General features: G+C 49.0%; 1 protein-coding gene across 6 annotated transcripts in view; it reads right to left on the bottom strand.

Annotated features, from left to right (window-relative positions):
* Nucleotides 1–19,845, bottom strand: part of LOC118899967 (F-actin-monooxygenase MICAL2) — a 223,234-nt gene that overhangs the window by 180,032 nt on the left and 23,357 nt on the right. For all 6 annotated transcript variants that reach the window (XM_036862051.1, XM_036862052.1, XM_036862054.1 and 3 more), the window contains one exon: nucleotides 15,874–15,944. The gene's annotated coding sequence lies outside the window, so the exon portion shown is untranslated. The remainder of the gene's footprint in view (nucleotides 1–15,873; nucleotides 15,945–19,845) is intronic.

Below are 19,845 nucleotides of genomic sequence, written 5' to 3'. Positions count from 1 at the left end.
AATAATACGACCTGCTTTTTCTGAAGCCGCCGTGTCAATTAAATGGGTTAAGTTCCGTAGTCCCTGAAGTTCTTTCAGGCTCCGAGAGCCTGCAAACGTCAACAACGGGGTGTGGCTTCATAAGTTATGGTGCAACCAAACAATAAAGTATTAGGCAGTCCTTTAAAAATAATATTTATAAGGACATTTAATCCTTCAGGAAAATGCTTATGCCCTAAATCAGGGTGAAAAGAGCAGGATACAAATTCAAGTACTCGATATGATTCCAACTCCTTAGAGTAATATCTAAAGGAGAAAGGAAACAAGCCAAACGTGAACAGTGGTCGTGTGTGTGATGGTATTTCAGATGATTTATGTTTAGCTTTATACTTTTCTTTATTTCCAGATTTTCTACTGGAAGCACACACAGCTTTTATAACTCCCTCCTCTATATGCATTCCAAGTCCCGGAGTCTTCTCTCCCTGACTAGACTATCTTGGTCTCATGTATCTTCTCTTCCTCAGGCCTGTACGGCTCCAGCCACACTAGCAATGCCATTCTTCTCCAGAAAAGAAGGGGCCATCCTGTAAGAAGCCCTGACACTGCTAATCTAATGAACGGGCTTACATTCCAACAGGTGAGGGACGAGGTCCCCAAGGCTGCATTCCTGCCACACCTCTGCTCGCTAGACCACAGACCTTCAAGTCCAGTGAGGCAGGCCCCTTTCCCAAGAGCCATGCTGGGGAAGGGGGAAGATAATACCTCTGACACGATCTCAGCTATGCCCACAGACCCCTTGCCAGTCAACCGCACAAGAAAGACACCTGCCTACCTGGTTATAGGCCAGGACCTGACAAAATAACATACATCTCAGGACACACACCAAGCCCATCTCACCACTAAAAACTCAGCAGCCCATTCTGCATATGCCCTAAATCACCTTCATGACCCACTGGCTGCCTGGGAGTACTGTGAACTCCAAATTCCAATTTCCAGGAGGCCACCCTATCTCAAAACTAATGGGGGAAATACCTAGAATAAGCAAATTCATAGAGACAGAAAGTAGAAGGGTGGTTACCAGGGGCTGGGGGAAGAGGGAAATGGGAGTTATTGTTTAATGGGTACAGATTTTCAATTTGGGATGATGAAAAAGTTCTGGAGATAGATGGTGGTGATGGTTGCACAACCATATGAATATACTTAATGCCACTGAATTCGAACATTTAAAAACGGCCATAATAGTAAATTTTGTCATGCATATTTTCCCACAATAAAAAAAACCAAAATAAAACGCATTAAAAAAACAAACCATCGCCACCTTACAGTAGGAGCTGTCCAAGGCCAGAGTACAGAATTTGTGGTCTAATTAACAATGAAGCAAATTATCTAAAATACTTTAGAGTTAAAATGTAATAAAATAAATAGTGAAAGAATCCTGCTGTTTTTTTATTTGGCTCAATGGCATAATTCCTTGGTTTTTGTTTTTGTTTTTGTTTTTTTTTGTAAGTCTTCTGGGCTTCTCTCAGTCTTCCTTCCAAAACTCATTTGACTCCAGGAAGCCTTTGGAAGCTCAGCCCTACCAAATTCCAATTTTTATCTCTTATTCTGCCTTCCCCAGGCCACCACCACCAATGCTGCCCCTCCCTCACTCAGCACCTGTAAAATCTGCTTCAACGTCACAGGGAAGGTTGGGTAGGGGCTCCCTGGTCTCAGCTTTCAGCGCCTACCATCCCTTGCCTGGGGAGAACACTCCTGTGTTCTGACAGTCCCTAGACAGTGCAGCCAGCAGACTGCAGTTCCTTGAAAGCAGGCAGCATTCTGCCCTGCAGTGTACAGATTCCCTGAAAACTCCCCAAGGGCAGGTCCAGATCAGCCCAGACTGTTGGACATGCTATCAGACTCGAACGAGGAGAAACAATGGCCGTGTAATTAGGTAAGACTTCTGTCTCTCAAAATCAGAACTTTGCATATTTTTCATTGACTAACATCAATTTCAGGGACACTGGGTATGAATCCTGTTCATGTTAGGAGAATCCTGCTGCGAGGCAAAGAAGCTTGCCCGTTTGAAAAATCAGTAAGTCTGACATATCGTATACCATACTTACTGTTCTTAAGCACAGCACATGGATGTGAACAAATCCTTACCCCACTAACTCCTAGTCTTCCTTCAAAGCTCTTCTTCTCTAGACACTCTCCACCTCCCTATCGCCAACCCCTTTCCAAAACGGGTTGGATCTCTCCCACAGTATCTGTACTTACCTCAGTTACAGTAAGTCCTGTGCTGAAATTAATTTTTCACTTCCTTACTCCCAGTTCCTAGCACAAGGCCCTCTCTAAACAGTATGTGCTGAATGAATGAATGAATGCTCAGACCTTGGGAACATAATAATCCTTGACATTTAACGAGCATCTATGAAGTCTTGAGCAGCAAGGTAAAAAGCTTTCTATGTATTAAAGAAGTTAATCATTGTAACAAACCAAGGCATCATTAGATACTGTTATCTAATGATTATAGTATCTCCACTTTTCAAAGAATTAGAGAAGTTAGCAACTTGGCAAGGACACATGGCCAGAAGTAATGAACTTGTGACTTGACATCCCAGAGCCAGAGTTCAGAGCCCACATCTGTAACCACCATCCCGTACAGCTCCCACACAAAGTGGATGGAGGGATCCAAGTGCTGCCTCGTACACCACATCAGGGACATGGTCTCTGCTCTAGACCCTTTGGTTCACGATACTCCCCTTCTTTCATCAAACTCCAAAATGCCAGGATCTGGCATAATGAGATCTCGATGCAATAGTGGATAACTGTGGTGAATATACCAATAAAAAGTCAGCTGAGGGGTGGGTGACTTTCTAGCCGGGGTGGGTGTGGCAGAGGCAGGCCCGCTGATCACCAGACACATTGCTCCTTCCTCCTGGGCCCTTCCTTGCAGCTGTGTGAGCCCACGTGACCAGTTCCAGGGAATGGAATGTGAGCAGAAGTGACGCACGTTAACTTCTAGGACCAACCCATGAGAACCTCCCGTGGCAATCCTCCAGGCTCTTTCCACTTCTGCCAGAGCATAGCAGCCATGGAAATCACATGTGCAAGATGGCAAAGCCATGAGAAGGAAGGAGCTGGGCTCCCTGATGCCCACTTGGAGGAAAGCCGTCTATGACCAGGAACATTTGGACTTCACATATGTGAGAAATAAACCTGAAGTATGTGAAGACACTGAGAATCAAGGGTTTATCTGTTAGGCAGGAAATATCAATTAATCCAGTAGGTAAACCATAGCATGGTAGGAATGCCAGATTTGTCATTGGGGGTTAACCCCCAGAAATATGCCTGACCGCCCCTCACTAAGGAACCTCCCCCAACACATATATACCCTATGGTGAAAATCCACATCCCTTCCCTATAATAAGACAAGAGAATGGGACAGATAGGCTAGTCATTTCCTTGGTTTCAATAACCCCCTGAGCCCTCAGGTCCCGAGTCCCTGGAAGCCTATGTGGTGTGGTGGAAAGAATGTGGACTTCCGAGTCCCCCAGCATTCCCTTGAGCAAGTCACAAACAACACAGAGTCCCTGCGAAAATAAGATGAAGGTGCCTCTCATGGGGTGGGCTCAGGATGTGCTTTTCCAGCATCGTTGCAGCCCACTGCCCTGGGGATAAAACCCACCACCCGAGGTAGCCCAAGCCAAACCACAGCAGAAATCGGGGCATTTTCACATAGATGGTAAGGGTGATCATCTCCCCTTATCTACCTTAAGCTGAGATGGGACAGTTAAAGCATATTTTCCACCGAGTCTTTGCCCAGCACACCCTAAAAGTCACCCCCCAGGTGAGCCTTTGTGTCTGGATGGCTGAGCTCAGGCCTCAGGGACTGCAACCCTAGTAATGAGTCTGGAGGATAGAGAAGGATGCTGGGCAGGAGGCATCGTGGAAGAGTGAACTTGAAAAGGATTTCTCAACAACGCCTGCTCGCTCTACACACGCCATACCCAGGAGCCCAGGACAACCACAGAGCAGTCCCCGCCCCAGAAGCTCACAGCCCAGCCGTGTCTCATGGAGTCTGTCCTCCAAAGGCTCCCCCATTTTGAAGAATTGTGCCAAGTAACTACATTTTTTCAAACCAAAAAAAAAAGAACTCGTTGCCTAACAAAAGTGTTTTTTGTTCTTTTTTGGATGTGTGAATTTAACGATGTGAAATCAGTCTCAAAAATGTGCACAAATTCAACCACAGTTAGATCTGTATTTGCTCTTAAAAAATGGCACCCTCCCTCCTTCCCTTCACAGTCTAGGTTCCCAGTAGAAAAGTCTAGCCTGGCAATGTCCACTTCCTCACTTCCACTCACCCTCTAATCTACCACAGTCTCATTCCCCCTCCCACACATAGCCCACCTAGGCATCATGCCCAAGGCCACCACCAACTCTGTGGCTACATCTAACTGCCACTTATTGGACCTTATCTTGCCCATGGTCTCTCCCATCTTCAGTCTGTGCAGACACATCTCTCTCTGAATGCCCTTGAAATTTCCTGAGATTCTGATCTTCACACTCCTCCTGTTTTCAAGGACCTCAACACGCCCACAGATCAACCAATATCTACATCCCAATGACCCATCAAGCTATCCCTCTGTCTGAACCCCCAGCTGCTTTCCAGACCTGTATTCAACTGCCAGTTACACTCTTCCCCTGACTGCTTGCAGAGACCTCACAGGTGGTCAGTTTACCTTCCGCCTTCACCTCCCTGGCATCCCCAACCTCAGTGAACAGCACCATCTGTACCCAGACTCTCACGCCAAACCCCTGGGGTCACCTTCTCTGCCCCCTTTCCCTCACCTCGAGGAGCCAGCCAGTCACCGAGCACTGCCCCCGCAACAGCCCCAGTCACTGCCTCCCGTCCGGCCTCCCCTCTCACTTAACTCTCAAAACCTCCGCATAAATGCCCTTCCTGCTTGCCGCCTCCGGTCCACCAGCCTCTCTCTCGAGCTGCTGCCAGAGAGATCTCTCCACCAGACATGCACACGTGGTCAGGTTCTGTTCCTGTTTCAAATCCTTCAGCAGTTCCCTGAGCATCTTCAGGGTGAGAGCCAAACATCTCAGCAGAGCAAGACAAAAACCACCTTCCTGATTCGCCCCTTGCCTGCTCTCCAGCCTGCCACCTCACCATTTCCCTGACCCCAAGTCTAGACCTACTGAGCCATCTGCATCTGTAGCTCCCTAACAAACTGGACTCTTCCAGGCCTCCCTCCCTGTGCCTTTGCTTATGCTGGTCCCTCCATCGAGAAGGCCCATCCAGACTCTGTTCACTTGGTAAAAACCCAGTCGGCTTTAGGGCCGAAACATCAAAGGCAGCAGAGTGTCAGGGGTCCCAGTGTGGGCTCTGGAGTCAGGAAGACTTGTTACAAACCTGACCCACCACTTACTAGGTGTGTGAGCCTAGATGAGTCACCTAACTTCTTTGAACCTCAGTTTCCTCATCCATAAAATGGAGATAATAACAGTCCTGACCCCACTGGGTTACATGAGGATGAAACTCGGTGACGCCAGTCTAGGCAGTATCCTTGGCTGCAACTGTTCTTTGAAGTCTTACCTTGGTCTCCCCACACCCCCTTCTCCCACACTGTACTCCGTGGAGGTTCCAGTGATGGTTGCATACAGACTATCGCATGAACTACTTTTGGGTCTGCCTGCCTCACTGGACCGTGAGCTCTCTGATGCCAGGTGTTGCATATCCAGGGCCTGTGCCTCTGGCAATGGCAGATGTTCAATAACCACTGCTTGTTGGTAAAATCCAATCAAGAGCAGCCACAAAATTTAGGCTGTGTGGTGGCGTGAACTGTGACCGCCCTTTCTCTCTGACCACCACCAGAATTACCACGGGAACCTCCTAACTAGTCTCCAGTTCACGTCTTCCCCTCCCCGTCTTGTCTGCACCACCCCACCCCGTTCATAAAGCCCTCAGGGCTCCCTAAGCACCACTGTGTAAGTCCCAACTCCCATGATGGGCTCGTCAGCCCCCTCCACGCAGCCCCCATTTCCTTGTTAGGCTCAATTCCCAAAGGTCTTAGGGCTCCCCTGTGGCTGCATCAGACAGACTGGCCCATTTAATGCTCCACATCTGGTCTCTGCTTTCCTCCTCCCATCCCTGCTCAAATCTTACCCAACCTCTGAAGCAAAGTCAGGCCCTGGAGTACTAATTGAAGACCTACTATGTGCTGGCGTCACAGTCTATTCAGGGAATCAATTTTAAATAATTACAGGTAAGAGCTACAATAGAGGTGGGTACCAAGACGTGTGGACACAGAGATGGGAGATGGAGTGACCCACAGCCTGGAGAGAGGCTCACAGAAGAAGCGGCGCCAGAGCTGGATCTTAAGGGATGAGCTGGAGTTTTCAGGCACAAAAGCTTCCCCATCCCGTACTGACCCTTCTTTCACATGCATTCTTCTTACTCTCAGAGTCTGTGCCAGAAGTCACCAAACCTGGTTCTACACCACACGATTCACTAGGAAGTGTCCAAAAATACAGCTTCCTGGGCCTACTCCCACACAGAATCTCTGCAGCCTGAGGTCCAAGGGGGAAACTGCTAGGCACTCTGGATACCAGGGGAACAAGCTCTGTCTCCCCAGCTTCTGAGAAATTACCATCTAGTAATTCCTAGAGACAGACAGTTATAACACACATGGGGTCATATGAGACACAGAACCGGCCATTTGGCACTTCATTTAGCCTTGAACCCAACACAGTTTTGTGCATTATGCTTGTCTGGACAATATAATGTATAAACTTCTTAAGGAAAAGGCCAGGGTCTTTTGTTTCTTTTCTACTTCCCAGAATATTCAGCTCAGTTCTAAGTATGCAGTTGGCATTCAATCAATATTTAATCAAATAATTCAACTTCTTGTATTATGTCCCTTTGGACTAATTCACCCATTAATGAATTATCTACTGATTTTTATCATTGTAATTTTGGTGCCAGTGTGGTGTCTGCTCCTAGTAGGTAATAAGTACATGTTTGTTGAATGAATGAACATTTACCGGTAAAAATTTATTTCAGGAGGAATGGAACAGCTCTCACTGTACCACCTTTAGAGTTCACTTAAAAGACTTCCGAAATTTTTCATTTGAATTATAGACCTTTAATTTCAGGATTAACTTCCTGATATGCAATTACACATGCTTTGTTGTTTATATTATCATTAATGTTATTAGCAACGTAAATAATACCTCCCTGGATCTCGGAGGTCAGCTGGCCTCTGTGCAGGTGTGCCCGGGGCAGGGGAAGGGGAGATGTTTGCCTGTTTCTTCCAGTGAGGTGTCCACCCAGCCGGCAGTTCAGCTGGCCACACCCATTACCCCAGTCTCCACACAACGGCCTGTCAACTGCATTCAACCTTTACGAGCAGGTGTGTGCACATGCACAGGCAGGTGAGCCCTGCCTGAGTCAGAAAAGTCTAATGGGCTGTTCGAAACCTACTGACATGTCAACACACTTGGGAAGCTGGGATCTGTGATTTAAATGTGAAAAGCCCTGTGCTGCAGAAAAGCAGTCTGACAAAACAAGGATGTGCATCGGAAGGCTCTTGGGAGACATGTCCAAGCACGGGATTGCTCAGCCAAGTGGGGACGGGCTGGGCAAGCTGGGGTAGCCAGCAGGATGGACTCTACCTTGCTTTCGCTGGGGCCCACATTCCCATGCTTTGTTGCTGTTACTGTTCTTTGTTTGTATGTTAGGCTTGTTTTAAGCCTTGAAAATAGGAGTCATAGTCTTGAGTGGGGGAATTTCTGGATGTGGATGAAAGTTCTTCTGGCCCTCCCTCCAGGCCCAAACCAGGAGATAGGAGATTCTGTAATTCCCTTTGTGCCCAGGACCAGAGGGATCTTTCCTGGAGTGCGTGCTGGATCGTGGACAGCACTCGGGCAACTCAGCCTGAGAGATATGCAGTCCTTTTTGCCTCTGCTGGAAAACGGAAGGGTTTACTTGTTGGTAATGTATTTGTTCCTATATTCATCCCACAGATACCAATTACCTTGTGCCGGGCAATGTGCTAAGTGAACACAGCTTAATGGCTCTCAGATGCAGCCTCTGGGGGGTGAGCAGGCCAGAGACTGACAGGGCGAGACAGCCCTGAGCAATGCTGTCTTCCCTTCACCGGACCCGTCCAAGGGGCTCTGTGCCCACATCAAATGTGCCGTTACCAGTGGGCCGGTTCAGGTGTCTGAGCAGAAGGGAGAGAGAAAGACTGTTTGGGCCACATCCTTACTATGCAGAGGAACTGAAGTCTCCTATGAACTATTTTCACAAAGGCTCTTTAAAACCATGCAAGGTTCAGACAGTAAGTACAGAAAGGCCTCTCTGATTAGGGCAGAACCAGTCCCTAAAATACACTCAGCTGCTGACCCCACTTCTGAGGAGATGATTAGCTTGACAGGTTGTGCTTTGTTGTTGGTAACGGCCGTGAGGCTGACCTGGAGGGTGATGTGAGCCTGTGTGAGGGGGGCCGCAGAGTTCTGAGGGGAGGGACACCCGGCTCTCCAGGTGACACTCAAAGGCCACGTTCCTGTGAGCTCAGAGATGCTGAGACAAGCACTCCAGGACCAGCGACTGCCTTGGCCATTCCTCACTCGATGGGTCAAAACGCCCCTCCCTGACCCACACCCCGACAGAGAGCAGCCCCAGGGAGGACCACAGAAGATGTGACCGAGCCGGGGAATTTTCTGTCAAGGTTCGGGAGACAGTCTCCTGCCATCCCGATATAAGACATTTGGGTTGGCTGAATGAAGGCGCTGGACTCTTCTCTAGGTGTTTGGGCTTATGTTCTGAAAAACACATTCACTAAAGCAGCCACCATCCCAGAAAGGATTTTCTCTTTCCTTGAAAAGAAACGAAACCCAGGGGGCCACAAAAGATGGACTGTGATACGAGAGCAGGAAGACCTGGACTCCAGATCGCTCTCCGGGTTTTTGCTCCCCTCCCCTCCATGAAGGGTACGTCAGGCTCAAAGTTCTGCTTCCAGAATAGGTTTCCTGGGGCAGACCTCGGCAAGGAGCTCATTAGAGAGGAGAGAGGCACGAGTTCCGGAAGGGCTCTCTCTCTTCCCCAAGACCCTTCCCACTCTAAAGGGCTGGGATTTTTAAAGGATTCTGGCTCACCCTCAGGGCAAATGATCCACTTCCTAGATACTTCTGCCTTGTAAATATTGTCCTTAAAAACAGCAATATATTCTCGTTGATCTTTAAGTAGCCTTCTCACCCCACACCCCCAGCCGCTACAGAATTATTGTGTGGCTTTGTCTGGAATGCAAAACAATCCCTGGAGAGACAGGCTGCACATGAACTCACAAGGGTGTCTGCTATCAGCTTATTTGGCAAGAGGAATCTGAGACATTTTAAATATGAACTGTCAGTGTGGCCCACCCCACCCCGATGCCCTAGCGCCATCAATAAACACCTCCACTGGTTCGTGAGACACAAAATGTAGAAAATGGACACAAACTGTCTGAACGCAAGTCCCACAAACATTTCTACAGGGAAAGGTACTTCAGACGCCTGGAGAATTCATATCTGGAGAATCTCTGCTGGTCTGATGTTTCTTTCAACGACTCTCACATAATTAGCAAGTGTTTTACAAAGCCCTTAACGGTCTGGTCCCAAATCCCTCCTCCCCCAGCTTATCTCCCAACTGAAAGTTCCACTCCTTCTACGTCAGCTGAGAAAATATGTCCATGACTCCTCCTCACTTCCAAGTACCGAATCAAACCTTCATACCGCCACATCTTTCACTTGGAAAACTCTCTGCCTCCTTCTCTGCCTGGCAATCCCCTACTTACCCCTCAATAGCCAAGTCCCAGAGCACATGCTTGGTGCCAGTTTCCCTGTGCGTTGCTCTCTTCTCAGTGCTTTCAGAGCACTTGGTGTGTGACTCATTATAACACTGCTTAGAGCAGTGGCTGTGACTCTATACATATCTGTCCTGCCACCAGGTCAGGCCATGAACTCCTGGGAATAAAGGAACCAGGTCTTACTCACCTTTGCATCCCCACAACCAAGCCCAAAGCCTGGCACTCAGAAGTCCCATCATAAATGCTTGATGCTTCAATCAATGCCCAGCCCACTTGGCCCAGCTCTCCCTTCTCCATGCAAAGAGAGGCCGTGTGATATGCGGAGCGAGGAAAGGCTTTAAGACCAGACCCCCTGCGTCTGAGCCCTGGCCCCTGTGGGACATGGGCTAGTTATTTAACCTGTATCTGCCTGCTTTCTCCTCGATACAACAAAGAGCCATGCTCACCTCTCAGAGGGCCGCAGTGAGGAAAAACAAGGTAAAATATGTAAACCCAGCGCCTGCTCAATGGAAAGAGCTCACGATACATTTCCTTGAGCTCAGCAGGAAGTGCTGAGCCAAATGGAGCCCTCTAGAAAGAAGTGAATGGCTTCCGTTCTGGTTTACGTGCCAGCAACACAGCGATGGGGCGGACAGCCTCTAACCCAAAGCGCCCCCTCTCAGAGCAAGGGATGGAGCAGGCTGCACTTGATTCACGCCCTCAGCTCCAGAGTCTCAGAAAGAGGCATGATTAGCAACAAAGCTGATTTCTACCTGAATGATAAACCCACGAGAGTCCACTATTGCTGAGGCTGGGCCGTCATATCCTTCATTTCCTGTCTTGCATTAATCTTTCACCCCAAGCCACACCATAAAACAGAATACTGCTGACCCAACAGTGTTAAATCCCTGAGTACAAGTCAAACAGCCCACATGTGAGAGAAGCCTCAACCTCGAGGTGATGTCACACCCAGGTTTTATTAGGCCTCGATAAACAAGGAGGTTATTGTGGGCCCTGATAACACCTTGGACAATCAAGCCCAGGGTCAAGGAGAGGAGTGGAAAGGGCAGTGGCTGAACCCACGAGAGGAGGCAACATGGCACTGGGGAAATAGCCACTTTGTATCAGGTTTGTGATTCCAAGGCTGGGAATCAGGAGACCTGGCTTGCATCTCGGTTCCACCTCTAGCTTGCTTTATGGGTCTGGTTAAGTCACGTCTCTGGGCTTTGGTTTCTTTATCCATAAAATTGGAGAAATAGATCAGATGATCTGTAGGTTCTTTTCAGCTTTCACGCCCAAAGATCATCAGTCTTAGAGACAGATCCACCCTCCTCAACCCTTGCCCTTTGTCTGTTAGTTGTTTGTCTGAGACATCTCTTAGCTCCCCCTTAGCAGCTTTCCACCAACACCACAACCATTATTGCTCCAGAGTGTCTGGTCACCCATGACCACAGAGCCTGGCCAGGGAAGAAGATGATAAACTTGGGGCCATGTGTTTAAGAACATATCTAGTATCCTTTGGTCAAACAACTGGACAGAGTCCAGGCACCTCGGGACATGAAGATCTTGGATATCCCAACAACCCCTAATAACCTGGGCTGGTTTCTTTCCACTCACGGGTTAATCCCACTCCCCTCCTATACCAACCTGTACCTCCTAGGTCCCCAATGCACTTTCAAATCATTAGACATTTTTTTCCAGGCTGCTTGGCAGGAGACTAGGGCAGCAACAGGTAGTTTTTATCTGCACTCTGGCATATCTCGGGGTGGGGCAGGGGAGAGGCAACGCTACAAAGTCCGGGAGAAAATGCCTACAGAAGCAAGCAGAGGAGGTGGCGACCTGGAGGAGAAGACGGTGCTGATCATGAGGACAGGCAGAGTGGGCATTGGGAGTCCAGGAGGCTCCTTTAAGATGCCACAACCCTCCGTGCCTCCCTCACTTCCTTAATAAGAAATCTGAGGGCAGGTGAAGTTCTGCAACTGGCCCATGGCCATGCCGATGAGCTGTGAACAACCAACACCAGATCGTGGGTCTTTTGACCTCAGCCCACTCTTTTTTCCACTCTACTCTGCTGAACTCGAGATCTAATTAGGTTGCTCTAATGAGGCCAGCTGGATCCCCTGCAGACTCTAAGCAACATGACCCAAGTGTCACTCAGGGAAAGAGCAGGCCCAGCAGATATTTTGATAACTGCCTCCCTAGCCCCATGCATTCCTTCCCAACCTGACATGGTCCTCTGCTCTTTCTCCAGCCCTTGCCACAAAATCTTAAGGAGTTCAGAGGGGGAGTGAGAAAGGAGACGTGGGCCTTCCTGTCCCTACAGAACCCTAAATACCTAAGATAACCCACAAAGATCTCTCTCCTTTGGTCTAGGGGAGATTGATGGGGATGAGTGGCGGGAGGGAATCGAATTAAGCTGCTGGAAGTCTGACCTGATGAGGCCAAGAGTATTCCCCGTGAGCAATTAGATGGGTCATCTGAAGGTGTATGATGACAAACAACAGGCTCTGTCTCTGCCAGGGACCTTTCAAGACCAATGTTGGTCAGATCATCTCAGCATCAGGAGGAGTTAAAGACTCAAGGAATTAATTATTCAGTGTGCGTGACCCAGTTCCCGGAGGTGAGGTTGGGTGAGAAGAGACCTCACTAGTTCCTTATCGTGGAAAGAAATTCAAATACTTCACAGGGTAGTGTTCCCTTTGCTGCCAAAGAGGATCCATTTATGGGTAAGAGTGACCCCACACCCCGCCCCCCAAAAAAAGGAAAAAAATAGCCAAAGTTCACTCATTCAACAAATATTTATTGAGTTCCTCTTATGTCCTTGGCCCCTCAGAAATTTGCATATGGGTGAAGCTTAGTAGGGTATAAGGATGAGGGAATTTATAAACAGGAGGCCTGGGCTGTGGCCCAACTCAGCCCATAGACAGCTACATTAACCCTGGGCAGGTCACAGCCTAAGTCAAATTCTTCATCTGTGAAATGGGAGTAAATGAACATTTACTTATTGTGAAGATGAACTGATCTTTTTTATTTTATTTTTTTCCATGAAGAAGTTTTAATTCATTTATTTTACCAATTTTCTATGAGATGACTTTTCTTAAGTTCCATGAGCTATTTTATAGTAATGACATTAGCCATTTATCTGTCATATTTGCTGTATTTTTTTTTCTAATTGGTTGTCCCGTTTTTCCCTTTGTTTTTCAATTTTTATGTAAACAAATGTTTTTCCCTTAGTAGTGTTTCTCTCATTAATTTTAAATTGTAACACTTTTCTTCCACCATCTCCACTTTCTTCTGTCTTTTCCTGCCTTCATACTAGAACATGTAAGGTTTACTTCAGTGTGGGATGTATAAACTTCCTAATTGGATAAGTTCATTCAATCATCCAGCAAACAGTTACAGACCACATATGTTGCAGGTGACAGACATACACACCAAAAGAGAGAAACAGGTAAACAAGTGTTTTCAGAGTAGAAAGCATCCTGGTTGCATAAAGAATAGACACCTAGCCCAGACTGAGGTGAATTAGTGAAGACTAATGAACTGATCTTGATGAAATGTAGAGTGTAATGTAAGCCAAAGGTGTAAACAATAATGATGTGCTACTGCACACTTTCCCTGCAGAAGTTTATAGCCTGGTCGTGTTTTGGAAAACAACTCAAGGTCAAGGTACCTATTTGGCAAACATCACATTCTCTGTAATTTGGGCAAAGTGTATGTTTCAACCTGCCAGTGGAGACGGAGCCTGCAGTCGGTACCAGGCTCCCAGTCTGTGTGTCCAGGAAGTTGCAAGAAGGGGCAGGGTGAAACTGGAAAGAGCAGGACCAACCTGGGCCTGTATCACGTCTGGACGGAATGAGTGTTTCAGGAGAGCCCTAAGACTGAGATGGGGGAAAAGACCAACTGGAAGGGTGGTCAATCAGAAATAAAACAAAATTCATTTGAGCACAATAGAGGAGAGCCGGCCAGAAATGCACACACTTCCCTCCCCATACACATTTCAGACAATGATGGAACTGTCTATCGTTCAACCCTCCTCTATGCACGCACTCCACTTTCTGTGTTTCTCCAGGAAACGGGAGGGATTCTCAGGCCACAGCAGGCTGGCTGATCAGGACCTCTTTGGCCAGACACTAAGAACCAGAACCACTAAAGCAGCTTTCCCCTAGGCCCTGCCAACCCCTTCTCATGCTGCTGCTCAGGATCTCAACATGGACTCCTCATCCTCCCCAGCCCCCTCCACCGTGGATCCTCAGTGCCCACGAGGCCAGCCTCTGAATCCCCAGCCATGCCTGCCGGCTGCCCTTCCTCTGGGGCCTGTACCCTGCCCCAGCCTCACCCTCCCCTCCTTCCCCCCCTCCACTGGGCTCTGCAGCCCCCAGACACCAGCCACCCCTGGTCTCACACCTCCAGGGAAGCTCCTGAGGCAGGGTCAGTTTTATTCATGTCTACCTTCCCTCTGACTCAGGGCATTCTGTAAGTTCTTCACCCTCCTGTAAATGCAGGCAGATGGTCCCCAAATGCTCTCTGATGGCTGTATACACAAGGGAGGTGGAGGAGGAGAGAAGGGGCGTGGAAAGAAAGTTAGACTGGAAATCTAGGACCTGCCTTCTAAATCTCCACTGGACAGCAGTGGGTCATGCAACCTTGAGAAAATAATCCTCAGGCCAGGCCTCAGTTTCCCTATCAGGTAATGAGGGGTTTGCTCTAAATAACCTCTTGGGTTCTAATTTTAAAATTTGGTTATAGAAACCAGACTAGCCTGGTTCACAGGAGATGTGGGTCTTGGACCTTAACAGCCTATAGTCTGAGAGCTCAGACCTCAGCCTCCATGTCTATAAAACAAATGGGGATGACTTGACTACCCCTCCCCAGGTACGAGGCCCCCACGAGACAGAAGACAGGACTTCGTGAGCCATAAAGCCCTGAAGAAACCTCAGGGCCTGAACTCCTTGAGCCAACAAACATTGTTGCTCCCCTGCCATGGGAGGAGCCTGGCGCTGCCCGGCTCAGACAGGAAGGTTGGAAGACGGGTCCTTGCCTTCCAGGCTTCCACAGCTGGTGGGGGAGATGGACGAGTGGACAAAACTCGACTCAGCCAGTGACACACCTGAGATCTGAACAAAGCGCTAGGGGAGTGGAGAGGAGGAGGTCCCAACTTTGCTGGGAGAGTGAGGGAAGCTTCTCAGAGGGAACACGTGTCCTGGATGTGGAGATCTGTTCCGGGAGTTGTGGGACTGGAGCTCCCCAGTGGAGCTGGGAGGAAAGGAGAGGAAATTTTCAACTCTTGGACAAATGGTCTGGAAAGTCACTGGAGGGGCCCTTGAAGGCCAGTGGGAGAGTGACAGGCAGACGTGTCTTTGAGGAAGGTCTCTGGCAGCATTGAAGAGGACAGAGCAAGGGGACAGAGTAGGGCCAGGAGAGCAGTGGGAAGGCTCTTACATAGTTCATGAAAGTGATGATGCCAAACAAGTCATTGATTTTTCACTTACACGGAGTCTTCCAGACCCTACGCCTCCATGCACCTGCTGAATTTACGGAACGATACGAACAGGTTTGCTCTCTTGACAATGGAACCCAAGCAGAGGAAGATGCTGTGATCATATTTGCAACTCTTGGACAAATGGTCTACCATGCTTGGAAGTCACTCCCTGCAGAAGCTACCCAGCCAGATTCCTGTCTTGGCACAGACCTGGGCCCGCAGGAGACGGAAACAGCATCAGAGCTGGGAGTGGAGTCAGGACAGCTGAGCTGCTGGTCTTACTTAGGGGAAGAGGGACAGAGATTCCATCCACTCAAAGCCCACTGAGTCACACAGGTCTTTCATGTCCCCAAACACATCTCAGTCTCAATCCCTGCCACACTCCCTTCTCTGACAGCGTGGGAGGGCTGTGCGGCCTTGGAGGTGGTAGGCAAAGACAGAGGGCTTTCACCAGCCATTGTTTCTTCATAGGGGTCACATTCACTTGGGCTTGAAGGAAGAGTGCAAGCACCCCTATTCTTTCCAAAGCCTGAAGCCAGCCCCGCAGGAGCGACTCAATGGCAGAAAAGAGATCCACCACTGTGACTTACTTACTTGATTCTTAGGCATCACGATGACTGAAGTCAGCTCCTCCCAGGACAAGCCATGCACAGGTTGCCATATTCCTTTAAAAACAAGAGCCCAACAAGGAATGTCAAGTAGATTATCTTACATTACTGCCTCCTCTCTTCTCCCCACCAAGAGGTTCCACATGCTGTGTGTGCACTTTGTCCCGTAGTAACACTTTACCCAACAAGAGGAAACGGACAGAGAATGTCTCTTCGTGCTCCAAGTTTTTCATGTGAAGAAAGGAATTATGAGACGGTTAAACACATTCCTTTGTCTGTCACTGGCTGGGTACCCTAAGGCTTATTACACCTCTACACAAAGGCTTGCAGAGAAAGTAAGATGGATCTGGAAAAGAACGCTTCATTAGTTGCTTCAGTAAAAATAAAAAATGCCAGAATTTCTAAGCTTAGGACATGAGGGAAGTAAAATCAAGCTGGTGTAAAAACTTGGTAACAAGTCACCAATGTAAAATTTGTCATATTTCCAAGGTGGAAAGGTCCAAAATGCTGAATAAACTAGGAAGTCATAAGCGTGGACTATCTGATCATGGCTGAGTTTCCTAAACAAATTATGATTTTGGCTTCCAATGACCACCTTAGTGATTTGGTTACAGCCCACTTCTTCTGCAGAAAATGCTTCTACACCTGTTTGGAAAATGGAGCCTGGAGTTACAAAAATTCTAAGGATTTACTTTCACAATCCCAATTTTCTAAAAGGTGGCCTCCAAAGGACAAAACTTAAGACATGTAAGACAAAAAAGAAAAGAAAAAGACATGTAAGATTTGAGATCGCCAAGAGGCAATCACCATACTCCGTGGACATACGCTCACTTTGCTCGGCAAGGTGGTAGGGCTACTTGCCCACAGAAATACGTACATATTCTCTCTAGTACACAGAAGGCTGCATTTAGAGCCTAAGAGTTGGGACTCACTGTTCAGAATCCTCAGACTATTAATGGGAGAAAAGCAACTATTTACTGAGCACTGGCCATGCACGGAACGAGCACTGTTAGCGACCAGACATGCTTTGTCTCAGTGGCTCCTCACAGACAGGAATAGGGGCTTAGAGGGCAGAAGGCACTTGTCAAGGCCCCAGGGAGTGGCAGGACTCAAGCCCGGGCCTGGCTGACCCAGTGCTCACGGTCTCTCCCACCACGTTGAGGTGAGAGGTGTCCCAGCACTGCTGCGATGGGCCCGCACGCCCCACGGCAGCCACCTGAGCGGAAGCTGCAGTCATCCTCATCCCCATCCCCATCATCATTATCAAGCCACACCTCTCCAGCCCGTGGCAGCTGACCAACAGGCTGGCCTGCCTCGGCCACATTCTATCAGCCTGAGCTACAGGCTCTGTGCTGCTGCCTTGAGCCAGAAGTCAGAGACTCAGGAGGTCTCCACCCATCTGCCCCCCTGCTTTTCAAGGGACGCTTCTGGGTGCAGTGGGTGGGGGAGCTGGACATCCTGGTGCAGAATTCCGCTATCGGTCTAGCCAGGTATGAGAACCAGGGGCCGCCCCTGCTCTCGAGATGTCAGGAACGGAAGCCCCTACCAACCCTGGGATGTTACTGAGACCAACAGCAGGGAATGGGGGCTCTCTGAGGTTCTGCCTGGGCTGTCGCATAGTTGGATGGAGGTGGGCATTTCGGGACCAGTCTACAAGGGCTAACCACCAGTCAGATGCCCACATAGGCCTGGGCACACGTTGCGATCCAGCCACTCCAAGGGCCAACTTGTACCCTCCATCTGACCAACAGCCAAACATGCTTCAAGCTCCCTTTAACTCCACTAAACCAGAAGGTCCTAAGGCCAAGCACCTTACTTCCCCTCGAGGGGCCTCAGTTTCCTCAACTGCAAAACGAGGAGCTTGAACTAATTGGTGATATCCTCACCAAGGACCCCTTCTAACTGCCCCCATCCACAGGCCCTGACTTTTAGAGACACCTACGAAACTAGCCTATTGTTAAAAGGAGGGGGAGGGATTAACCCGCATGCAGGCATCACGACAGGTGGTTAGCATGTGCTATCTGAGATAATCCTCCCAGCAACCCAGTGAGGCAGGTAGTACAGCCACGTCACAGAGGGCAGAACTGAGGCACGGCCCAGCCTCAATCCATACTGACCACAGCAGCCTGGGACTCAACGGCGGAGCTGGCCAGAGCCCATGCCCACGCTTGCTCCCTGACACGTTGCCCTTTGTGGTCAATCGGAAAGAGGAAACAATCTTTGCTTTCAGATTTGCCATCATGCCAATCCCAAGCAAAGACGTATGAGGTCTCCAGGTCCCTGTGGGCCTGACTTAGGTGGTGCAGGAAAGGTTTCCTGTGAGCTTGAGTGACCTCATGGATCCCGAGGGATGTGAGAGGAACTCTGGGGACCTTCCTACTTCCATAGAGTCAGAGACTCACTGAGGAACCCCAAGCACTTGGAACAGGGTCTGGCACCCGCTAGGCACTCCATCAGTATTTGCTGAATGGTGGAATGAAGAAATCCAGAGCTTAGATGCACTGAGGGCTTGTTCAAGAACCGTTAGGCATGAGTTAGTGTGAGACACACCAAAACCAGCTCAGAACCACAAAGCCAGCCCCTCAGCAGTGTGCGCCAAGCAGAGCTCTCCACGCCCAGCCCTCGGCACAGAGGATGAAGGCTCAGATGCTGAGCCAGGACCGCTCTTCATCCCAATTGCCAGGGGAGCACCTGAGAGAGCAAGAGGAATGTCTGAATACAAAGGCCACCCAGCAAAGTGGTCACCAGCTCAGGCCCGAGAATCAGGCAAACCTGGGTTCCTGTCTCGGCTCTGTCACTTTAAATTAGTCAGGTGGCCCCAGGCAAGTCACATAACCTCTGTGAGCCTGTTTCTTATCTAAAAATGGGGATAATGTTAGTCCACAGGGCTGTTCTGAAGATGAAATGAGATGATGCTGTAAAGGACAGCCCGGTGTTTAGAGTAAGTGCTGGGAGATGGCATCTGCTGTATCGTCTGCATCAGAGTGGGCGGTTAGGTGCACACTGGGAGTAATCTGCTTGGGTTCAATCCCTGCTCTCCTACTAGCTAGCTATGTGACCTTAGGCAAATTGCTTAAACTGTCTGTGCCACAGCTTCCTGGTGTATAAAATAGGATTGATTGTAAAGATTAAATAAGGCCTGTAAGTAAAGAGCTTAGAATAATTTTTACTTCAAAGTAAGCACTCAATAAAAATTCATCTCCAGAGGACTTCCCTGGTGGCACAGTGGTTAAGAATCCACCTGCCAATGCAGGGGACATGGGTTCGAGCCTGGTCCGGGAAGATCCCACATGCCACGGAGCAACTAAGCCCGTGCACCACAACTACTGAGCCTGCGCTCTAGAGCCCGCGAGCCACAACTACTGAAGCCCGCGTGCCTAGAGCCCACGCTCCGCAACAAGAGAAGCCACAGCAATGAGAAGCCCGCGCACTGCAACAAAGAGTAGCCCCTGCTCACCGCAACCAGAGAAAGCCCGCGTGCAGCAAGAAAGACCCAATGCAGCCAAAAAATAAATAAAATTCCATTTTTTAAAATTAAAAATATTCACCTTCTGCTTAATTATTAACATTACTAGCATCCTTCTCCCTTTGTTCCAATATCAGATTCCACCCCATCCCTCACTCACCAGCCTAAAAGGCAGGCATGGGACTCAAGATAGGTTCATCAGAGTATCCTTCCTCCTCGGCCACATTCTTAGGTACAAAGGGTGTGCATGTGCTCCAAGCTGGGCCAAGTTCCAATCGGAAAACTCCTGGGGAAGGCCTGATCCTCCTGGGTCAGGTACAGGGCTGTGTGGGGTCAGCTGGGAGCTGCCTGTATCCATGGACTAGGTAGGGGATGCTGGTCCAGGGATGCTGGAGGTCACCTTTCTGGGTGTTCTCTTTCTGGGGCTGGATTCTGCAGTGCCTCCTTTGAGTCTCTGTACCTCCCCTAGAACCTTCCAAGGTATCCCATTTT

The sequence above is a fragment of the Balaenoptera musculus genome, chromosome 8, assembly GCF_009873245.2.
Source record: "Balaenoptera musculus isolate JJ_BM4_2016_0621 chromosome 8, mBalMus1.pri.v3, whole genome shotgun sequence".
In the NCBI taxonomy this organism is placed as follows: domain Eukaryota; kingdom Metazoa; phylum Chordata; class Mammalia; order Artiodactyla; family Balaenopteridae; genus Balaenoptera; species Balaenoptera musculus.
The sequence above is the reverse complement of the archived record's forward strand: the minus strand, read 5'-3'. Positions and strand labels throughout refer to the sequence as shown.